This window comes from Hermetia illucens, chromosome 2 (assembly GCF_905115235.1).
Source record: "Hermetia illucens chromosome 2, iHerIll2.2.curated.20191125, whole genome shotgun sequence".
Lineage (NCBI taxonomy): Eukaryota > Metazoa > Arthropoda > Insecta > Diptera > Stratiomyidae > Hermetia > Hermetia illucens.
This window is the reverse complement of record NC_051850.1, coordinates 154385159-154409898: the sequence shown is the minus strand read 5'-3', so window position 1 is coordinate 154409898 and position 24740 is coordinate 154385159. Positions and strand designations below refer to the sequence as shown.

Below are 24740 nucleotides of genomic sequence, written 5' to 3'. Positions count from 1 at the left end.
ATGACGGTGCCCAGAACAAAAACAAAGAGGAGTGGTTAGAGGGCGTTTCCTTGATGAACACCAACAGAGACACGAAGCGATTTTCAAACACCCACTATATTTCGAACTTGACTTTTCGGATCATGGTAGAGCAATTGAATCCAGCGCACGTGTCCTTCTGACACAAAGTGTTGTCTTAGAGGATAGCAGATGAGTTCGTGTGGCACACGGTTAAACGCGTTCTCTGGATCCAGAAATGCAATGTAAAGAGAGCGATTCTTCCCACGGTGTTTCTCCATGAGTAACCGCCCAGCGTGTATTATGTCAGTAGTTCCGCAGTTCTTGGCAAATCTAGCTTCATTCACGCTTATTTCAACGATTTCACAAATACGTTTGTCGAGAATGCATTTAAAAATCTTAATGGTAAGAGAAAGTTACCCGATCGGACGGTGATTTGAACACATCTGCTGGGGTACCTTTCTCTTTTCATATTGGAACTGTGGTACTTTCTTGCCAGTCAGATGATGTTCTTCTTTCGTGAGTAATAATAATAATAATCGTTGACGCAACAATCCATGTTGGATCAGGGCCTTGAAGTGTGTTAGAGCACTTGATTCAAGACTGTAACGGTACACTAGGAGGCAATGTGGTCAGCATTGCGCTTGCCCGAGATTATTACCCTGATTTGACTCAGGTACTCATTCACAGCTGAGTCGACTAGTATCCGACGGCAAATCACGATACAAATTCCACTGCCACCAGTGAGATTTGAACCGCGACCTTCCGTACGACAGCCTTGGGCTCTAACCACTCAGCTATCCGGACACTAAATAACCCGATTAAAGAATTCACTATAATAACCCAATTAAAGAATTCACTGAGCCACAGCGTTGGGTCCCACCTCTTCGTTTAGCAGCGCTCAGATGCGATGTTGCCAAGTCCTGTTGTCTTCCCCGATTTCACTCATTTTGTTGCCTCCTCGACTAAAGTTGCGCTGACAGTTACGCCACCGTGTTTTACGTGAGTACCTATCTCGTGGACTTAATCCCACGGTTTTGTGACCACAATCAAAGCCCCGCCACATCAAGCTACGACGGTACCAATCTATACCTAGTGCATGGCTCAACATTCATACTGGTGGATGAAAAACATACCTAAATCTCTACCAAACTAAGGAATATGGCGAAGGTCTCTGTTTGCACGCAACCAAAACCCCCATGAAGCTCCCACAAGGGGGCCAACCGCAAACAACCGAGCTGTATTCACATACAACGGGAGTTCACCCGAAATGTGAGAGTCCAGGGGCGATCCCGGTTCCCATGGTACCAGTATACCCCTGGTGAGGTTTCGTGACCAATTGCCACTTCAGATAAGTCCCCGTGTAGACTCGGGTCTGATCGCCCTGATTAGTCCTTTAGAGCATTCGCCTACTGCACAACGACCGGCAAGTCAGAGTGAGAACAGCGTCTCTAATCGGGCCGAGAACACACCCTCCAGGAATTCTCCTGGAGCATATGCTCTCAGAGGGCCATCCCGGTTCCCATGGTACCAGATAACCTCCGGTGAGGCTTCGTGGCAGAGCCACTTCAGATGAGTCCCTTGCAGACCCGGGTCTGATTGCCCTCCTCAAGTACGTGGGCCATGTATCATCAGCATCATCAACGGCGCAACAACCGGTATCCGGTGTAGGCCTGCCTTAATAAGGAACTCCAGACATCCCGGTTTTGTGTCGAGGTCTACCAATTCGATATCCCCAAAAGCTGTCTGGCGTCCCGACTTACGCCATCGCTCCATCTTAGGCAGGGTCTGTAGATATTGCCCTTATAGACTTTCCGGGTGGGATCATCCTCATCCATACGAATTAAGCGACTCGCCCACCGTAAGCTATTGAGTCGGATTTTATCCAAACCGGACGGTCATGGTATCGCTCAGAGATTTCGTCATTGTGTAGGCTACGGAATCGTCCATCCTCTTGTAGGGGGCCAAAAATTCTTCGGAGGATTCTTCTCTCGAACGCGGCCAAGAGTTCATAATTTTTCTTGCTTAGAACCCAAATTTTCGAGGAATACATAAGGACTAGCAAGATCATAGTCTTGTACAGTAAGAGCTTTGACCCTATGGTGAGACGTCTCTAGCGGAACAGTTTTTGTAAGCTGAAATAGGCCATGTATGGCTGTAATTCCATCAGCTCCTGGCGACTTATGGCTTTTAAGCCGGTGGATTGTACGGACTGTTTCTTCTATACTTGGCGGTGGCAGTATTTGTCCGTCGCCTTCAGTTGACGGGATCTCCAACTCGCCGATATTTTGGTGGTTGTTGAGCAGTTCATCAAAGTACTGAACCCATCGCTCTAATATGTCCATTCTGTCGGAAATCAGATTTCCCTCTTTGTCTCGGCAGAATGAACATCGAGGCGTATAATCCTTCATGCTGCTGACTTGTTGGTAAAACTTGGGCGGCTGGTGCGCTGTACGCGCTGGTACTCCTTGTACTTTTCAAGCTCACAGACCTGTTGGTTCTCCTAGGCTTGCTCCTTCCGTATGTGAAATCGCTTCTCCACTCGGCGGAGTTCTTGGTAGGTCTCTGCGCGTGCCCGCGTTCTTTGAGAATGCAACTTTACTCGGTATGCGGAATTCTTCCGTTCTGCTGCTAGCTTACATTCTCGCTAAACCATCCGTTCTGACTTTTCTTGCGGCTGGTGCCAAGTATGTTTGTGGCTGTATCAATGATAACGCTTTTCAGGTGGGTGTAAAGATCATTTGTTGATGCTTCATCTGTTATCCGCGGTTATTGCGGCATCCATTTCCCCCTTATATGTATTACGGAGGGCTGTGTTGTGATTGGCTTTAGTATTCAATCTCACCTGATTGTCAGAGGGGATTCCTGGTTATGTTGTGATTCGAGCTCGGAACACTATGTCAACAAGATAGTGATCCGAGTCTATTTTGACCCCTATATGTTCTGACATTCATGAAGGCTGAGAAGTGGCGACGTTTGATCAGCACATGGTCAATTTGGTTGAAAGTGGTCCCGTGTGGAGAGGCCCGTGTTACTTCCATGTTAGACGTACTTCCAACAACCATTTCGTGTGACACTGCTAATTGAATAGTCGGCAGTATATTATCATTTGTATTTTCGTGTAAGCTATAGGAACCAACGTATCGCCTGAATACGGGCTCCGTCCCTACTTGGCTGTTAAAATGCCCAAGTACGATTTTGATATCATATCCGGGACAGGCTTCGACGGTTACATCAGCCCTATATTGGGACAGATTATTGTCTGCGAGCGCAATGCAGACCACATTGCCTACTACAGTGTACTGTAGTGTACCGTTACGGTCTTGAATGAAGTGCTCTAATATACTTCAAGCCGCTGATCCAATATGGATTGTTGCACCAACGATTATTATTATTATTGGCTGCATCTCAGTACAGGGAGCGCACGTTCCATGAGAAAATGCGCAAATCGTTGCTTCGTTGTCGCTGCTGGGTTCGTCCATTTTGTCCGAGGCTTCTTCTGTGGTTTCGTAACATTGGTTTACCATGTAGGGTTGTTAGTTGTCAGTTGGTACAATTTGTCCCGTTTTTAGGTGCGGGAGACTCGCCTTCATCCTTCTCCGTCTACTACTTTTCGTTAAGAAAGAACTCCCGGCGGTCACCAAGTGGAGGTGGAGATTGGGGTTGGTAGTAGAGGTGTTGGTTGGTTCAACAGACGTTTCCCAGGTTTTGTGTTCCATTCTGGGTACTAATCCACGTTTCGCCCTAGGACCTATACTGCCCTTTGACCACCATCTATCTCGCAGCTATTGTCGATAGTTACCTGCGAAAATGGACGCTTTGGGATGACACGGCTGATGGACCCGAAGGGTACAATGTCACCGTGGTTGTCCCAAAAGGCTCGGTACAGGGCCTACTATTGTGGAACATCATGTACAATGATGTACTTAACCTTCCGGTTCCGGAGGACGCCACGACGGTGGGTTATGCCGATGATATAGCATTGGTTGTAGTCGCAAAGCATCTAGTGCTACTTAGAGAGCGCTGGACTGGCACTTGCAAAGGAAAAAACGGAAGCGGTCTTTATCACAAAGCGAATTAGGATCGGGGATCACATCATGACTTCCAAACCGACCATTAAATATTTGGTATTGATGATAGATACGAAGCCATGTTTTAAACAACACGTGCAATATGCTTGTAACAAGGGATCCACGGCGAGCCTGGCCCTGGCAAGGAAAATGACGAACATGGGAGGGCCACGGTATATTTGTGAGCTATTTGTTGTCTGTGTTGATCTTTGCAGATCAGATGACGAGTATATACATTCTGAAGTTTGTCCCAGACCGCTGAAAGGCAGAGATCTGTAAATAGGTGGCAGGACATTGGGACCACTCGGGTAAGGACCGGTGTCCAGACATACTACCATCAAGGAGTAGCTGGGGGGACAAGAGAACAACATGGGGAGATTAATTATAATCTCAACAAGTTTCTGACGGGGCGTTGGGGACATCACTAGTACCTCTACAGGTTCAAATTGAACAATTTGCCCAATTGCCGCGGTTACGTTACGCATAGAAGCTAGGAGAATTAGCTAAAGTGGGCTAACTCCGCCCTGTGATGTAATATCTTATGGTGGTTCCACAGGGATTGGGGAGTCGGGGGTGGTTTTAGTGGGTAAAAATCACGCTCACAGTCTTTTGAAGATATCCATCTCTTCACAAAAAAAAGAACAAGACAGACACACAGTAAACAGATTTTAATAAGGTCTTGTTTTACACAAAATCTTAAAAACATCCTTTTATAAATACTAGTTAGACATCAAAGCACCAAATTTTTCATTCCAACCCTTATGTAGCATGCAATAATTTGCAGCATCTCTATCATCCTTGCTATAGAGCATTTCTCTCATGCAACACTCATCTCATCTCATCTCACTTTGTTTTACATCTTTTTCAGTCCGTAAGACTCCCCATCAACAGATTCCTTGTTGTCTGGGTTTAACACCTCCACAATCACATTTCGACAACAACACACTCTCCCGGTACCGGAATATAGAATTGCTTGATGAATGCGAGGCGTTGGTGGACCTACGATAAGGCATTCCGAATAAGTTGTTATCAGACTCCATCCTGGAGCCAACGAGCACAGACGTTCCCGGATCGCTACGTAGTGTCCTTTATCTCATATTTTTACAGACAAATCTGAAATGTCCTGAACGTTCCTAGTCTTTGTTTCGTCGCGAGAAAGTTCACGTCCAAAAACTAATTTGAGGAGTTTTGATGTTCGGTAGTTTTGCGTGTTTTAAAGCATTTTTAACGGTCGTCGTCCTTTCCGTCTAGCTGCTTCAAAGGATGCCTACAGTTCCTCGTCGTAGTTAGCAACGTCCAGTACATGTCGTTGTGTTAGTGCAAACACTTGTCGCTTCCTCTGGAGAAGTTACGCGGTATTGAAATTATCTTTGAATTATCACAAAAGATGCTCTAGTGGAGTGATAAGATAATCCTGGTTGAATGCATAGCGATTCATAAGTCTGGTGTGGGTGCTTCCAAAGTTTTAAAATTGCAAGTGTTGTTGTTTGAAATTGTGATTTTCCAGGCGGTGAAAGTTCTCCTGAAAAGTGGAAAGTAATATGTGCTTGGGAAAGTGAAAGAGCACTTAAGTTGTTGCGTGCTAATTAGTGCTAATACTCGACGGGCGGCTTAATATCGACTTCATAGAACGTTTTCTTGCCATTAGAGGTGCTGGCTGAATTTTGGGTGATACCTGTTTTGTAGGTAAGATTAGCTTGTTCTAGTGTTTACTGTAAAAAAGTATTCTTACCTTTCTTACCTTTCAACATTTCCTTTTCTCTCGAACTTTGTCTGGTCGGTGCGTTGGTTTTTCCCAATTGGCTTGACGATTGGTCCATTTTGCCAGTATAGGGAATAACGTTGTCCGGTATTTGCAGTTCAATAGTATTTGGAAGAACCTAATCACGAAAGGAGTAAATAAAAAAATGTTAAATTATTGCACATAGGACAGGCTGCCTTCCATTAGGCTGTTTTGAGAGAAAGCTTTTGGTGTGATAGCTCCATTACGATTAGAATAAGATCCTTTTAGTTGAGATTAGGTTTTGTCAGTTTAAAAAAGATCTCTTTCCACATTTGTCGGAATTTTCATTGGTTTTATTCGGACAATCTGCTTAGTTTTAGTTTTACTATTAAAATGTTAAGTGATACTGTAGAATATCTAATGCATGAACGAAGGAGCTAGGAATGGTGAGGCTAACAATGCGTCGAGAGCACTTTAATTTCTCCCCCATAAGCTTTCCTAAAATCCAAGGTTCATCTCACAATTCCAAGCTGCGGTTTTCCATCCTACGTACGAATATTTTGGTTACATGCTGTTTACAAGTCCTTTGTCCCGAATTATATTAAAGCTTATACAAACATTCATAAAAATATATTTCAAGACGTTCGTGATTGTTGCTAATATAGAGTTAGTACCATGACATAACAAATTCCTTCAACCCAGCTGTTTAGACGAATCGACATTTTATGGAAATTGCTATTCGGCGCCGCTGTCTGGGTAAGTGAAAAAATATTTTTCGACTTCATTTAACCAGTCTTCAGAAAAATGAACTGAACCGAATCAGTATCTATAATTAATTGGGAAATCATTCGTACATACATACAGTACCGAAGGATCACCTGCAAATACCTTCCACCAAATTTCAAATTCTTTGTTTGTTTCGGTCCTGCTCACCTTCATGAATTACTAAGAAACGTCCTTTCTCTCCTTGTTCTTAAAGCCTACTTTAATAGGGACCCTTGTCAATACCCTGAAGAAAATACGAGTAATATCATGGTAAAAGAGCTGAACGAAATAAAAATCGATCCGTGAGTCTTTGCTTGATTTTCGTCCCTGTGGCGCAGAGTGTGCACCATCAAAGTCCTTATATTTTTCTTGGGATGAAAATAAGAAGATTTCATCTTTGGTTAATTCGGGGAACATTTTATATTGGATATGTATGGGGTGCTGTTCTACACGGGACGATATGTTCCTTGGGATAATAGCTATTTCGCCGTCACAGTTTGTCTTCATTTTTTCTTCGATTTTCGTTACGGACATAATGTTTGACGAATCGTGTAATATGTAAGTAGAGGTCCAGCTGAATAACGGGTGGCCTTTGCCCACGTAAATGAACTTTAGAGAAAATTCCTTAAATCCCAACATTCTTAGCTGATAGGATAACATAAATCGGAAGTTGTCTAGGATGTAAAAGAATCTCTCAATTTTGTTTTTATATTGAGTTCTTATCCACTATTCTAGGACCGGGAAAACAGAAAGGTCATTTTTTAGCTTCAGAAATGTTGAATTCTCCTCGTAGATATTGTGTTTCCGTAACTCGTTGACTTTATGGAGTACTTGCGTTTCATTGCGTAGTGTCAAATCATATCCTTGGAATATATTTACAACTTTCTTGCTAGTCGACCATAGAGCAAGGGAGTAAAAATTGGTAATATACATTACACTCAAAAAATTTGTCCCATAGATATTCTCCTTATCCGCGAGTCACCCTGGATGATATCTTAAGGGGGTCATCCCGTGTGAAGGCCGTTTTTTTTTGGCTTTTTTTGAAAATTTTTTGTGAAGAACTGGATAAAGATATAAATACGAATTTTTCACCGTAGATTTACTAATATTTTGAGTGTGCACAGTAGTTTTTCCACCCCGATCGCATAGTTGGTTATTGAAATACAGAGCAATTCATACACCCAACTCCAAAAAAAAGTGTTTTTCTGCTGTCACGCTAGAGGGCGCTGTGATCATCTTAAAGAGAAAAAAAAGTAAATGGCATTTTAACGTACAGACTTAACTACAGTCCGCAAACTAGGGTTATTAAAAAATATTAAAAGCTAAATTTTTGCTGCCGTGTTAACTTTTTTTTGTGAATTTTGATGTTTTTTCACGGCTTCTCCAAAGATAAAAAAAAACTACTGAAAGAATCGCAATTATGCTAGTTTGCGGACCGTAGAAATATGTTCTGAATAAGTCCTGAAAATTTCAAAGAACGCATTTAAAAATTAGAATACGATTTTTAGCCATAAAGCATTAACTGACCCTTAATCTGCTATACCTAATCCATAAACCTTAGGTTTCTTTAAGAAACACATATGCAGCCTTGGCAATTTTTGTCCTTTTAAGGAAGTCATTCGAACGTCATTTACGGCGATCGACACAAATCTGACATGTTACTTATCATGTGTTTAACACTATAATTTCCGAACGACTCCGAATATCAAAAAATCACTTTGCCCATATATTCTACACTATATCTAGATATAATTGATGCCAAAAGAAATCGCGAATCTGACACACGGGATGACCCCTTTAATATCAAAGAGATACTTTGGATAAGAACGTTTCCAATTGAATGAAAGATAATTATTTTTCATTGGTTTTTCTCTTATAATTTATTGACTACTTCATCCCAGAATGAATACAACTTCTATCACTACTTATGTCTCTTAGGTTATATTATACTTTTATAAAATGAAAGTAGAGCTTAAATTATGTCCCTTCTCTGACCGGCGGACGAGACTAAAGTGTTGACAAATATCACTCTTGACATTTGCCACCCCAGTTTCAAGTCAGGCCGTCAACTGCTTCTACGACCATTGAATACAGTGGCAGAAATGAATTCACAATTCCAAAGCGCGGAATCCACTCTCGACAGAGGATCTCGGCACATGATTGTGCCGTGATGTCAGACAGAGATATTGCTTCAGACCACCGCGTAAACCTGTCGATGATTGTGAGGCAATATTTGAATCCGTGCGAGTCTCGCAAGGGGCCAACGATGTCGACATGGACGGTGTGGAAGCGCTTGGTTGATCTAGGGAGTAAACCTACCTCTTTCGAACGTGCTTGTTGGTAAGGGGACGGGGACGGGGACGGGGACGGGGACCTGCTTTTATCAAAGTGCGAAAATAAGGCCCTTGTAGTTTGTGAACGCGGTGAACAGCCTGGCCTCAAGGGAAAAACAGAGGTATTTTATAACGAGGTTCGCGGCGAATAGCTCACGATCGTGGGCGCTGTAGTTATGTTGAGCTGGGTTGACTGTTTTGAAAAGAAGCTCAACGGTTGCCTGATTTGATTCACCCGTTGGTGAAGAGCTCCGCTTTATCTGAAGCATCGACCAACGCAGCTAGCGGTGCATCTGGCTGAGGAAATGCCAGCAGTGTTGCATTAACAAGCTGTTGGTTGACCGACTCAAACGCATGGATGGCCTCGGCAGTCACGCAACCTCGCGCGAGTCTTTGCTTTTGGGCCCAAACAAGTAGGCGTTGAGGATCGCTTACTGATGAGCGACCTTGGGCAAGAAACGACGATAGAAGTTTAACATGCCCAAGAACCTTCACATGTGTCCAACGTTGAGGATCGCTTGGTAATGAGCGGCCTTGGGCAAGAAACGATGGTAGAAGTTTAACATGAAGGTTCTTCACATGTGGCCAAAAAATTTCTCCTGCTTCTGTAGGAATCTACATTTTTCAATGTTTAGAATAAGTCCGGCTGCAAGGAGACGTTGGGAAATGAACTCCAGATTGTCCAAGTGCTCATATTCGGAAGCGGAAGGGACCAAAACATCATCCATGTAGACGAAACAAAAGTTCAAATTTCGCAAGACAGTGGATGAACCTCTGGAAAGTCTGCGTAGCATTACATAAGCCGAAAGTCATCCTGGTGAACTCGAAGAGTCCGAAAGGTGTGCAGATAGCCGTCTTCGGAATGTGTGACCATCGTACAGCATCAGACGAAGCAGCATGTATGATAGCAGGCATGATTGCCGTCGTATTTTGGTGAAAAAGGGTTAAGGCTATGATCCGACAATCGGCGAGTCCTAAACTATCATCGACAATTGGGATGAACTGGAGGAATACTGGAATAACAGGAGAGACGGTATGACTCACCTAAAGGACGCTGAACTTACAGATTTATCCTGAATGTCCCAAAATGAATTAAACAACGGAATGGAGTAGTAAGTTACGGCCTAACCTAATTCCTAAATGGACACGAAGGAGATCGCGCTTCACGGGTGACGACCCCCTTATTTGTTGTTTTTAATTGTTCGAGTTTCACCACACACATTGTCCCTCTAGTAGGTCGGGTTAGAACTTTCCGCTTTGCAACGAAAAAAAGGCAGACAGACAGTAAGCCGATTTGAATAGGGTTTTGTTTTACACAAAATCTGAAAAATGAATTTTTGTATCTGGTCAACAAGACAATTCACACATCTACTAACAAATCAAAATGTCCCATGTCAAGCGGTAAGCAGTCAGTAACCTTTGAAGAGATGCTGAACTATAATTGGACATAAGAGGTTAACAGCAGCCTTTTATCTTTCATTGCCGTTCAGATACGATCAGCAGATTACCAGATATTGGATATGGACGGGAAGACTTTGATCGCCCATAACACCTAGAGGCAAACCATTAAATATTATTACACACAGAGATTTTCCCAGTGAAAATGATTAGACGGTTTTTATTTTTCGTTAGTATTCAATATGCATAAATCGGGAACTACTTATTCCTTTCTTCAGGGAACAGGCGGTTCCCGAAATATAGGAATATGCTTTTTGAAGTAAAATCATCATTACCATCAATGGCGCAGCAACCGGTATTCGGTCTAGACTACTTTCCTTCCTTACTAATTCCAGATATTTTTGCGCCGGTGTCCACCAATGCGACCTCTCCAAAAGCTGTTTGACATACTGGTCTACCACATGTTTTCTTTTTCTACCATAGATATTACCCTGGCCTGGATCATCCTCATCCATACAATTTAAATGACCCGCCCACCGTAGCCTCCTAAACGGTTGTATTATCGCCCATACATTTCGTTGTTATATAGGCTACGGAATCGTCCGTTCACATGCAGGTGGCTAAACATTCTTTGAAGGTAGGGACTAACGGTTTCGTCCAGGGCAGAGGCAGCTTATCAGACGCTGCTTCATCTCTGCCCTGGGAGCAGCGTAACCGTAAGTGGTAACAGGTGGAAAATGCTCCTTTTTATATATCCGCAAAAGCACGACAAGGGTGCGAATTATATCCAAGTGAAACCGCCAATAGTTTGAGCCTAAGCTAGGCTAAAGCTAAATTATTGCTTAGGATAGTGAGAGATCCTAAGTCCACATCCATTTGATGTTGGATCCCTCACTATCCTAAGCAAAATGCTCCCAGGGCATAGGTGAGGCAGCATCTGATGAGTTGCCTCTGCCCTGGACGAAACCCCAAACGAAGGATCCGTGGACCAAAAAACGTGAGAATAAGCTGCTCTCAATTTGGTCCGGTTCAACATCAATCATCCTTCACTATCCTAAACAATTCTTTGAAGGATTCTTCTCTCAGACGTGACTAAGAGTTTGTTGAGAACCCAAGTCTTCGAAGAATATATGAGGACCGGCAAAATCATTGTCTTCTACAGTAAGGAGTCACGAAAAACAAAAAAACCATCCAATCATTTACACTAATTAAATCGCTAGAGACATCGAGAAAACACACTCAGATATTTACCAAGGCTATTGCGGACTTTCAACCCAGACAGTACAAGAATTCTAGTAGCTGCTAAAATGACCTTTAGGAAAGCTACTGGATTCGAGGAATCAGGAATTTTACTGCGAGACGTCGTTCATTGTCTCTTATAGCCGGCCAACGCTTAGAACCATAGAGAGCGGATGACTCTGTGGCAAATTTTAGATTTGCGCGTCTGTTAATATGTCGATCACAAAGAACGTCAGTTGTAGTTGCCCTAATGCGTGAAACAATTTCAAAGCGCAGTTCACCATTGGCTGATATCATTGACGCCAGATATTTAAATCGCTCAGCTCTGAGCAGGTCACCTCCTCTGTCAGTGAATAAGAACAAAAAGGAGTGGTGGGAGGGCGCTTCCTTGATGAACACCGGCAGAGACACGAAGCGGTTTTGATATCCCCGGCACACTTTATACACGTTATAGCGAGAGAGCATACTAGATGAGTCTGTGTCGCACACGATCAAACGCCTTCTCTAGATCCAGCAATACAATATAAAGAGGACGATACTTCGCACAGTGTTTCTTCATGGGCAATCATGTTGTGTGTATTGCACCAGTATTTGCGCAGTTCTTGACAAACCCCACCTAATTCATGATTATTTGAGTGATGTCGTGAATATGGTTGTCAAGAAGGCGTTTAAAATTCTTCATGGGGCAGTAACCGAATCGGACGATAAGTTGAATACTCTGCTGGATTACCTTCCTTTTTCCATATTGAAACGGTTGTGCTTTCTTGCTTGCCAGATGGTGTTCTACCTTCTTCAATGACCCGATTGAAGGAGTCATTGAGCCACAGTAGTCAGTTTCAGCTCTTCGTTTTCCAGATCTCAGATGCAATGTCCTTTCCCTAATTTCATTCGTTTTATTGCTTCCTTAAGTGTGACCAATCCCCAACTTCCCCCCCAATCAAAGCCAAAACTAAAATCTGCAAAGTACTAATCGACAACCCTTATGTCATACCCCCTAATCATTTGAATATAAAAATTAAATCCCGATTGTTCTTTAAACATCTTTTCGGGCTTAAGTTAAGAGAGTTAAGCCCCCCCCCCCTCCGCTCTAAAGGTTCAGAATACGAATATCATTTATTTAATTAATCAAAACTTCCGCGTATCTTATTATTTTATTAGAGAATAGATTTCGAATTTGATATTATACTTTACGAGCCTATAAATTTGTATCCCACGCTTTGAATGAGTATTTTATCCTCTAAACTCATACAAACTGAAGGGAGATTAGGGCGTTAAATATTTGGTGGCTACTATTAAGAGAGAGCAAGATTCTCTTATATACACCTAAGGATTCCTTCTTGTTTTTTTGATCATTCTGACTATATTGACTCGTTCCTCAACCTTTTTCAAATGGACCTGCCGCCACTATTGCCCGATTTTCTACTCATCTTAGCCGTTTCTTTTTCAATGAATGTTTTTCAAGGGTCCTATCATAGACCATCCAAGAGTTGAAGTAAATCTCGAGCTCCGCGAAGGGTACATCAAAAATATCCGCACTACGTCTTTTATGAGACGAGGCGATACGGAAAGTAATATCCGATTTAGCGGAGCAGTCCATCAGATAATTGCAGAGTTTAAAAAGAGTACACATATCAAGGAAGATACGTTGCTGTTGGGAGGGGAGGTTGACGGTGCGGAGTCGTGATAACCAACCCGTGGAAGGTTCTTTTGGTAAAAGAGGAAGTTGTTTTAATAAAAGAGGATTGGAGGTTCTTTTGGTAAAAGAGGGTCGGCGTGAATTTGCGTTGAACAACTTCAAGAGCGCGGCAGTCACGAATGCAGAAGGGGGACCATACTACACAGCCATATTCAAGGATGTTTCTGACAAAGGAATAGAAGAGTGTTAAGTAGGGCTGAATTGAGGTAAAGTCGGAGGAGGAACGTGGGGTAAAACCAGACATTTCGGAAGCTCTATTAATGATGTCAAAAAAGTGGGAATTGAAACGAAATTTGTCGTCAAAATTACACCCAGGTGTTTGAAGGAGGTCAGTAGTAAAAGGGGTCCACTGAGAGAATAGGAAAAGGATGTTGGGGAGGGTTTAAGCGAATAGCATATCCAGTGGCATTTATTGTTGCAGCTTGTTGACCGAACAGAAATGGACTAAATTATCAAGGTTGGACTGTAAGAAGGCACAGTGCAGCGGAGAAGAAACAGAGGCAAACAATTTAAGGTTGTCTGCGTAAAGCAAATACGGGCAGGTGAGGTTGGAGTTGAGGTCATTGATAAAAAACAGGAAGAGTAACGGGCCAAGTATAGAGCCTTGGGGAACACCAGAGGAAGGAGAGAAGGAACGAGATGAGTAACCATGAAAATAAACTTTGCAGGAACGGTATGAGAGATAGGAGGAAAACCAAGAGATGACTGAGGGAGGAAAATAGTAGTAGAGTAATGAGAATTTAGAGAGGAAAACGTTATGGTCAACGGTATCAAAGGCTTTGAAGAAATCGGTATAAATAGCATGTACTTCCTGTTGTGACTTGAAGCATTTTGCCACAAAGCTGGTAAAGACCAGAAGGTTTGGCGCCGTAGATCTATGTTTCACGAAACCATGCTGCTCTTTGACAATGAGGTGACCGAAGCGCGCGGTCAACCAGTCGTTGACGTATCTTTCCAGGATTTTGGAGAGGAACAAGGAGAGGAGAGGAGAGGAGAGAAATGGGGCGGTAGTTCGCAGCAATAGAAGGGTCTTCGCTGTTAAGGATAAGGGTCTCTTTCCAGAGACGGGGAAAATTGCACTGATCTAGACTTTTGCTGTAGATTATACTCAGGGGGAGGGAAATGTGTTTTTTTACAGTTAAGGAGGAAGAGGTTATGAAGCGCATCGGAGCCAGGTCTGACATTGGGGTCAAGATTACCAATGAGGAACTGAATCAAGGAAGACGTAAGGAGAGAAATGGCCAGAGATTCGGAGCAGTCTGTAGTTATGAGAAGTGTAGAGGGTGGAGGGCTCGAGGGAGAAAACATGGAAGAGAAGTGGGTGCAGAGAAGGTCTGATAGAAGAAGGGAGAGATTGAGTGGGATTACGAGAATTGCGAGCGTGAGACCAAAAGGGCTTCAAGTTACCGTGGGCAAGGGCGGTTTTGACGCACAATAAGTACAGCTTTTCTGACTATTGACTTCACAGTAGAGCGTCTAGTCTTAAAGTAACCAAGGTCGGTGTCATTCTTAGAAGCCTGAAACTTCTTCCGCAGTGTATGTTTCAGGCGAATTTAATAAGAATTTCCGTTTTGAACCAAGTTGGGTACGAACTTAGGCAGGGAGGGGAAGAAGGAACATAACAGTAGAAGAGATCGGACAGGATATTGTAAAAGGTGTTTAGAGTTTGGTCACAGGATGAGTTACTTAATATATGTACCCAATTGAAGGACGCTAAAGCTAAGTTCAGACCGTCAAAATTGGCTCTGCGGAAGTTGAACTTAGTAGTTTTACGCTTGGTTTTGGGTTTTGAACGACCTCCGCTCCGCTTTAAATTCAACCACGGGGTGGTGAGCGTCAGTTTTGACATAAGGGAATATGCAACGCAATAAAGAAAGGTCGCGCTCGGGGAGGTTGGAAGAGCAAGTGTTCATAAAGGAAGAAAGTAGAAGGGAAGAATGGGTTGGTATTCCCGTTTTCTTTTCTGTTAGTTTAAAAAACACATTTTTAACAAACTGATTTGATCTAATTTGGATTAATTGTTTGGAAAATATTCATAAAAAAACCGCTAGCCCAACTCCCATAATTATGATCACAGAGCAGACCCTGGTCGTTCCATTTGAGTGACTGCAATCTATCAATCGATTATGAGAGAAAAACTGTCAATATTTTATTTCCAATTTTCATGTAATTAATCTTTAGGGGTAGAGATTTTAATATCGAGTCGATATTAATAATATTATAAATAAAATATGTTAATCCGCTAAAAGCTCTACAGTATGTAAAGAAGGTGCAGCAGCAATTTTAATGGGAGATTTAATTTATTCGCGTATATATTATTTATTTTTAAACCCACAAGACAATAATCGAATAAAAGCATTATTTTTAACCTATTCTCTTGTACAGCTATATAACCAGCCAGGTAAAGCCGCAACGATAACCATATTCTTAGCACTTCACTGAATCGTAACAGTAACTTTCTAGCACTTGCATAGCTTATCAACCTGAATGCACCCAGCGTGATGCACTTTCTATTTGTTCCGAGAAGTATTCAACAAGTTAAAATACACGTTGTTGCAAATTTCACGCTCTTATCTTTGCATCCTTGCCTCCATCGTTGTAGTATTATATATTATACTATAAAATGCACTAACAAGCGGACGAACTCATATGCAGTTAAATATAGTTTGTAGGATAATTCCAGGAGGAAAGTTTGTGTTGCGGATGAATTCATCCGTGTGGAAGGGCGTTTTCCACAGTTGACGTGAAGGAACTTTCCAGTGACTAGGGTTTAAGGACTTATTGTTATTGTAAATTGGGTACGTAAGCCATGCCAATTTAGGAAGTTTCACATCGGGATATGTGTACCCGTAATGCGGTAGTAAAATGCAGAGGAAGCGAAACTCATACTGCTTGAGATAGTTACAGGTAATCAGGCCTTCTTTGAGATAATAACAATCAATGTTTATGAAGGATAACGAAGGGCATGTTTACACTATAACAAAAGTGAGAGAAAATTTAAGAAAATTACGGTTTTTGGCAAATTATGAAAGTGTGAAGCGGAACGTGAATCTTTTTATAACCCCGAAAATTCCTGAAGATTTCAAATTTCTAATTCCTATAAAAAGGTTAATTAAGTAAAAGTCTTACACTTTTGAGACACTTGAAAATTAACCAATTTCTGACTATATGAGCGGCGCAAAATACCCTAAGATGTCGCTATATAAAGTATTCTGATATTTCCAAGTTTCATTTAAACTTGTTGAATAGCACGCGCGGAGACTTACCACGAATTCGAGTGAAGAAGTGACTTAACAGACGGAGCAATGAAGCTCGCAAGAACCAACAGGTCTGTGAACTCCAAAAGTATAGGGAGCAACCGCACCAGGCGCGGAAGTTTTACCAACAAGTCAGCAGGATGAGTCCTTATACGCCACAAAATTTGATTTCCGACAGAATGGGAATATTGGAACCATGGGTTGAGGATTTCGATGAACTGCTCAACAACCATAATATCAGCGTGTTGGATGACCCGCCAACTGAAGACGAAGGACAAATGCTGCCACCAACAAGTATAGAAGAAACATTCCGTGCATCGTCTTAAAAATTATAAGTCACCAGGAGCCGATGGAATTACAGCAGAAGTGGTTAAATATGGAGGCGACCAAATGCACCAAGTAGTTCATCAACTTTTGCTCAAGGTATGGGACAGCGAATCAATGCCTGACGATTGGTAACGAGGCATTATCTGTCTCATATATAAAAAGGGAGATATCACGCAGTGCAGCAATTATAGAGGTATCACGTTGCTGAGTGCCATCTATAAGATATTTTCCGTTATCTTGCTAGACCGGATAGCCCCATACGCACAGAACATCATTAGCGCATATCAAAGAGACTTCACTCCAGGCAAATCAGCAACAGATCACATTTTCTCTGTGCGGCAAGCGATGGAAAAACTGTCGTAATATGGGCATCAGTTGCATTATCTTCTCATCGACTTTAAATCCGCCTAAGATAGCATAACCAGGGTAAAATTGTACATGGCCATGAAAGAGTTCGATATCCCGACGAAATTGATAAGACTGACTAGGCTGACCCTGACTAATGTGCGAGGCCAGATAAAAACAGCAGGATCACTCCCAAGACCATTTGACATCAACAACGGTCTACGGCAAGGAGATACCCTATCATGCGTCCTCTTTAACCTGGCCCTCGAGAAAGTGATCCGTGATGCTGAAGTAAATGCGAGGGGTACGATCCTCTTTAAGTCAACCCAACTACTGGCCTATCCTGACGATATTGATATCATGGGAAAACAACCCAAGACATACAAACTGCCTTCATCCAGATCGAGCAGGCGGCAATCGGGGCGAGATCTTGGGCTGCACATCAATGAAGGCAATACAAAATAAATGGTGGCAACGTCAACACCGAAAACCAACCAACAACATCAAACCGCACTGGTCAAACGGGAAGAATAAAAATAGGAGACTCGAAACGAGAAGGATCGAAAATCACAACCGATAACAGCTACTATGATGAAATCCGCGCACGGTTGTCGTCAGCCAACAGAACCTATTTCAGCTTACAAAAACTGTTCCGCTCGAAACGTCTCACCATAGAATCACAGTTCTTACTTTAAGGCAATGACCTTGCCAGTCCTTATATATTCCTCGGAGACTTGGGTTCTTAGTAAGAAGAATCTCGAACTCTTGGCCGCGCTGAGAGAAGAATCTTCCGAAGATTTTTTGGCCCCCACATGAGGATGGACGATTCCGTAGCCTACATAACGACGAAATCTATGAGTGATACCATGATCGTCAGGTTGTGGATATAATCCGGCTCAATGGGTTACGGTGGGCGGGTCACTTAATCCGTATGGATGAGGATCCAGCCCGGAAAGTCTATAATTCTATAAGTCTTGGCGCAAAACCGGGATGTGTGGAATTCCTTATTAAGGCAGGCCTAGACCGGATACGGGTTGTTGCGCCGTTGATGATGATGATCATCATCATTGTGTACGTGTTATACGGTTAAGGTAGGTTCGGTTGAGAATGTGGATGGAGGCGTAGCTCCAAGCATTCGGACTTCCTGAATCAGGGATATAATATTATCTTCTGGAATATTTATTTAGACTGGATCATGCTCGAGACGCAGAGATGTAGATTCTTGGTTTAGAGAAAATCTCTCTGAAATTTGGTAAAGCTTCTTTGACTGTTTGTAATTGAAGTCATCACATCAAATTTGTCCGCATTGCTATCGAAACCAGCCAATGCGCTTTGAAAAGCCTTACCAGTGATTTCGTACCACTTTTCTTCAGGAAGAATAATTCGTTGCGGAATATTATTATGTCTGTAATCCCAAATATGTACTTCATAGGCATCAGGCAACAATTCTTCTCACATGATAAATTTCCTGCTCACTGCACAAGGAAATGATCGCAACTTGCGATACCGAGTTCGCGAATTCCAGGTCGGAGATATCGTGTATAAGCGGCTCTTCAATCTAAGCAGTGCGAAAATGCAGTTGAAACCAAACTGGATCACAGGTTCCTTAAACTGGAAGTGATTGGGACAGTCGAAGTGGCGTTGGACAATACGGACGGTTGTAATTTGGTTGTCGCCTACGAACGAGACCTGAATACCTAAATTAGCATCTTGGCGCTCACTTGTATTTTCCCGAACAAGTCTCCGTCCTTTGGCTTCTCTAGTTTCTTTACTTTCTTTTCCGAGCTATTGTAGAAAACCACTTGATTGTACGCAGCATTTCCCTCTTTCCCCATTACATAGCATCTTCTATTATTTCAATCCCCCATCCATTCGAATTTAATCAATCCCAGCTCCATTCCACACTAACAAAAATCAAATCGTTTGTTTGTTGGGGACCCGCTTAAACTTAATGTAGAACAATGTAACCCATTCCATGCTTGGCCGTTTACAGTTCCCACTGAATTCCGTGTCAATCGGTGTAAACGCTGCTGTGAAAAGTGCATATGACAAACAGAAAGACAGACAACAGACAACAAGCTAAGTAAGTCATATGGCGGTACTCAAATTGCGTCGATAAGTAAAATTTTTGAAGTGGTGAGAGCTACCACTGCCAGCAAAGTCTGGATTGGTAGGATCGTCTGCCTACTACGAGAGCAGATTTAAGTGAAAAAATGCTCTAACTGTCTAGAATTTCGGCATATGGGAGAACAGTATAGAAGTATACACGACAGGTCCGAGCTGTACCGTAAATGCGGAAAAGAAGGTCACGTTGTTAAGAATTGCCAAGGAAAACCCAATTACCTTGTCTGCAGGCAAATAAACGACACCGATAGCGCCCACATCACAGGCAGCAGCACAAGGGCGAAGTTTAGAAAGGCGATCAATACTATGAGCAAATGAGGTTCTTACACTTAAATCTGAACCATTGCCAAGCGGCTAAGAACCTGTTCTCCCCTACGGTACTGAAAACGAAATCGTCGTTGTCTTTGTCTGCGAACAGTAAAAAGCGATATGCAGATGCACATGCAGAAATCGAGCCAAAGAAGGAATGAATAAGACCCGCGAGAGTGAAACCATGGAATGCACTAAAATAAACTGGCCCCGGAGGACAGCTAGAGGATGAGAAGCCACCAAGTTTGACGAGGAATCTTTCAAAGAAGTTTTGAAGCAAGAGAAAAGGCATGAGGGAAAAGCAGATCATAAGGCTTTACAGATCGGCAAAAAGTTATGGTAAGTATGTAACGCATCCATGCTAATATGTTTTATTTCTCAGAAACGAGTGCCGAACTGTTGGTGGAACTCTAAACTCGGGAAATGACAGTTCCGTCTTTGTGGGTTTTACGTGAGCAGCTCTCTTAATTCCACTGTCTTTTTAAGACACGGATTGATTTTGTGACCACAATCATAGCCCCGCTGAGATTTGCACAACGGTACCAGGTGATACAGGACCTACCTAAATTTCTACCGAACTGGGAGTACGGCACCCGTGTTGAACCACGTTTGAGTCCCCAAGGTGTCTTGCTCGCTTGAACGTAACCATAGCCTCCAAGAAGCTCCCATAAGGGGGTCAATTACAAAAAAAAACGAGCTGCTCCAGGATTTCTCCTGAAATATGAGAATTCAGGGGCTATCCCGGTTCCCGTGGTACCAGTATAAGTCTGGTAAGGTTTCGTGACTGCAGCTATTTCAGTTGGCTCTCCGAACAGACTCGGGTCTGGTCGCTCTGATTAGGCTATAGAGCATTCGCCTGTTGCATCACGGCCATCAAACCAAAATAAGTGCAGCGTTTCCCGAGGCCACCACAAGGAGGTTCTCCATAACCGCTTTGTTTTGGTTTGGCCGACAAGGTTGCTGCCTCGTTTTTCTTCCTGCCACCTTGAGCACTAGTTGTGCTTACAGGTGGAATTACTTCAAATATCGGCAATGCTTGTGGAAGTGGAGGATCAACAAGTTCTTCAGTTGAAATCTGTTTGAAATATTCTGAACAAAGTACCGTTCTTGTCATTAATGTAACGGAAGTGTTCAATATCCTGTGTGCGTTCATGTTGGCTTTTGGTAAGTCGATACAGATCTCTCTCGCCATCTCGAGTATCCAGTTTATCTAAAGATCTTTGTAATGGACCGCTCGGGTGACAACGATCGCTTTCTTTGCTTCCCGGTTGGCATTCTTAAAAATTTGCCAATTGACTAGCGTTTTATCATCGAGAACTTTGTGCTAGAGGCGTTTCTTTTCACGGACCTTCATTTGAACATCGTCATTCTAAAGCCGAGTGTTGCATAGGCCGCTTTGTTGATCGTGTCTTTAATTTGATTCCACGATTCTTCCACATTCATAATGGTTGGTAATCGCGTAAGTGAGATCACGCCTTCTTTCTTCTCACGGAATTGCCAAGATTTAGAGCGCGGTGAGCCACGCATTACTTACACTGTTTTATCGGTAGCTTGATTCGCAAGACGGCAATCAACAGCCGATGATGACGTACGATGGTCTCATGGTGAAAGGCTTTGCGATCAGTAACGGTGATAAAACGTCGGCGTCTTATAAGAATATAGTATTCATAAGTACAAGGTCATGTGTGTCGCCACTCTCATTACCTTCGGCACCTGTTACCATCTGCTTTTTCACGTACATGACCATTAAAGTCGCCTGCAATGATGAAATAGGCGTCAGCAAGCATGATACAGGTTTTTGCATAGAGAAGTTGCCAGAAGGCGTCTTTCTCGGCATCAGGTCGACCTGTCTGTGGTGCATATGTGGTGAAGACATAAATAGTGCGATCAGTTGATATAACGGAGACCTTCATCGCCCGGTCATCAAATCGTTCAATTTCTTTAATGGCGTCGCGGAAACCTTTTGAGATGGCAATGCGAACACCGTATTGAGTGCGTGGGCTACTGCAATAGAGAAGTTTATAGCCATTTTTACCGCGTTCGCGTTCGATGTCGCAGCTTTTGGCATCAGACCATCGGGTTTCTTGCAAAGCATAGATACCAATCCGTTTTTTCGAAGTGCTCTTGCGAGTTCCTCGGTCTTTCCAGTCAGGGTGCAGACACGTATTTGATTTGCTCGGACTAATGTACTTGTGCTGAACCCTTGCCCATTTCTCGGCAGGTCCGGGGCCTGTTCTTCCATGCCGACTGTGGTGGACGCCTTATCATTCCGATCATTTTGTTTTTAACGGCATTTTCTTGGTCAGCCTTTCACCTGTCCCCAAGAGAGATCAGGTAGGATTGAACATAGTGGAATAAGTCCAACTATATTTTATTTATCTCCTTCCCTGATATCAGCATTTTATTTTTGTTTTACTGAGGATAGTAGAAAACGCATTACCTCAAACCTCTTCTCCTTTAGCTGGACTTCAGACAGGATGCTATGTAAATAACATGGCGGAGTTATGGTGGAGATTTTATGAAATTAAATAAAACTTTTATCGCTTAACTAAAAGAAAGATTGTGGCATGGTAATGCATCGTTTGTAATGAAAATGGTTTATTAAAAAAGTAGGGAAAGATACCCTCCGGAATAGATATGGTAAGATAGATGCTAGCGGATCTACACGATCAGCTTCGCCAGTTTTTGGAATAGTTCTACCCTCGTCAATCCGGACATTCAGGCCATGCCCAACTTTAAAGTGTATGCTACAATAGTTTCTATTCAATTTTTAACTCTCAGTGAGGTGAACAACTGCTTCGCCGGTAGATAAATTAGCACTATGTTTCCTCTCGCTCTTATTAAATTGCTATGATTACCTCAAATGTTTAATATGTAATCAGCATGAGCCACTCTAACTACACCTGAACAGCGAAGTTCACCTCATCTCAGATCTCGTCACAAAATTCAAATTAGTTCCATTAGATAGTAAAGTTTACACAATTATCGCCTGAAATCATATTTGCTTTCAACTACGGGGATGCTGTAATTGCTCTGGTAATACAAATATTTTCAAGCTTAAGATAACTGACAACTGTTGCATGTCCAAGCGTTGAAACTTCCAGAACGACAGTGATTGCACATTCTCCTTTGGGTATCCACTTGCTATCATACGTATTTATAAGGATTAGTATCTATACACATGCATAGTAAATCTATTGACTGAGGGATAAATGTCAAAGGAGGTCTAACTATCATACTTCGGCGGCCACTTGTTTGCACGCCTTGTCCCTATCTTCCACTTCATTCAACCAACTGCTTGGAGTGAGATCGTAAGGATAAAGGTTGTTATTAATCGGTCCAGGCTTTAAGTTTCTCGAGAGAGGTAGCTTTATGGTATATATCTTTAGTTATGATATGGCTTTCCACATTCCAACGGTATTACATGCATCCCTGTGCGTGCTTCTCCGCACGCTGAGAAGCTAACTGGAGTAATATAAACATTCATTAGTTACAGAAGGATGTGTTTCGTTTGCAATTACCTTAATGGACAAGTTGCGTAGCGAGATGATCCTTCGTGTGTAGATTGAAGCCAAGAAAACATTGGAAGACTAAAGAATGTGGAATTTGCTTAGGTATATACACACGGATCCTTTCATATTAGGATGTATCTCGACGGTTGGCATTTAGGCTCCAGAAAAGCAATATTCTACTGCTCTCATCCCTTCGACAGCACCTGTCTGTTGTCATATTATGCAAAGTTACTGTTTTAATAAAGCTTTGTGACGGTCTCATGGATTTTCTTCGAAGAAACATACCAGAAAATGGAATAAGAAAGGATGGAATGCTATACAGTGAGATACTACATCGCGGAGGGTGAGAGTTGAATGGCTTCCATAGGAATTAGAGAAGGTTTGTGATTCTAATTGCACGCTCGTTCTTAGACAATATAATGCTGAATAATTTGCGAGTTAAGCATATCTGGTCGGGAATATAATGGAAATAATTAATTTCTCAGAACATTAACTGCTTGAAATATACGTACTATGAAGGCTTGAACCGGCAACAAGCCCTAATTGCCTGATATACACTACTATGTACTTGAATATTTGAATCAATACCGCTGCGCCTTTATCCGAATTAATTATTTTCGACTTACTAAAGTACCAGCAAAACCCTACTGAACGGATAACTTTACTTCTTCGTTCCGGTAGGCGGATGATGAGAGCCAGCTCGCTTAATGGTGCTAATCCAAATTTAAAACTTCCACTTTCGCTGTGTAGACTATTCTGCTGAGCCACTTATATCTAGCAGATTTTCGTATCTAGCACATTTTATTCGGAAGAGCCCTGTAAAAGTCAAATTCAATTAAGATATAAAAGTCTCGCAACTGTGAGTTCAGAGCGTGGAGCATACCAAAATTCGTACTCAGTACGACTCAGCGATCCTCAGCACTGTAAAATTCACTTTAAAGTTTGGTCTCGACCATAACTTGGTTATCCAATTTCCCTTACTCGCTGAGTTCGAGTATTCACGCTTCTGAATTTTGAATCTTCTAGATTCACCCAAACAAAATGTAATTGTCCTATATTTTGCAAGTAAAGCGAGTTTTCCTTTCGCTTCCAAATTTAATATGTTGTGACTGCATTTCGGTGTTAGGTCTGCTCCTCGGATATCTATTTCTGCCTTAGCTGGGATAATCTGTGTATATGCATCTGTTGTAAACCAGCAGCACTCTGCCCGTTCTGGCGACAATTATTGCTAGACTTTGGTCCTTTGGATGGAGTCAATGCAAGTGTCGAGCGGAAGAAAATTACGGAGAGACTGGAACATTAGCCGTAGATTATGGTCATTTGGGGACTTGCGGTAGTTGTGCAGAGTGAAAATAGTTACTCGTCCCGGAGCTGAAGATAAAATTAGGATTTAAGTTCCCACTTCAATTACTTTTGATAAGAGGTGAAAGGACAGTGCTTTTTCTCGGTTGACCAATTATTGTTTACATCGGAAGAGTATAAAGGATAACATTAATAAAGTACCCTGAACTTAGTCGGCAAAACAGGAGGAACGATTCAGCTTAGTTTGAATACTAGAATTGTTGTTTGTGGCCTGATGTCACAAAAGGACAATACAGATGTAGCTCTGTAGTTAAGATCTTCCTTTAAGTTTCTACTGTTGTCA

General features: G+C 42.4%; 1 protein-coding gene across 2 annotated transcripts in view; it reads left to right on the top strand.

Moving 5' to 3' along the window:
• Positions 1-5124: 5124 nt before the first annotated feature.
• Positions 5125-24740, top strand: part of LOC119650372 — a 165026-nt gene continuing 145410 nt past the window's right edge. The window contains exons 1-2 of one of the 2 annotated variants that reach the window (XM_038053104.1): positions 5125-5422; positions 5575-5753. The gene's annotated coding sequence lies outside the window, so the exon portion shown is untranslated. Of the gene's footprint in view, positions 5754-24740 lie in introns of both variants that reach the window. The other variant, XM_038053103.1, reaches the window with a different exon arrangement.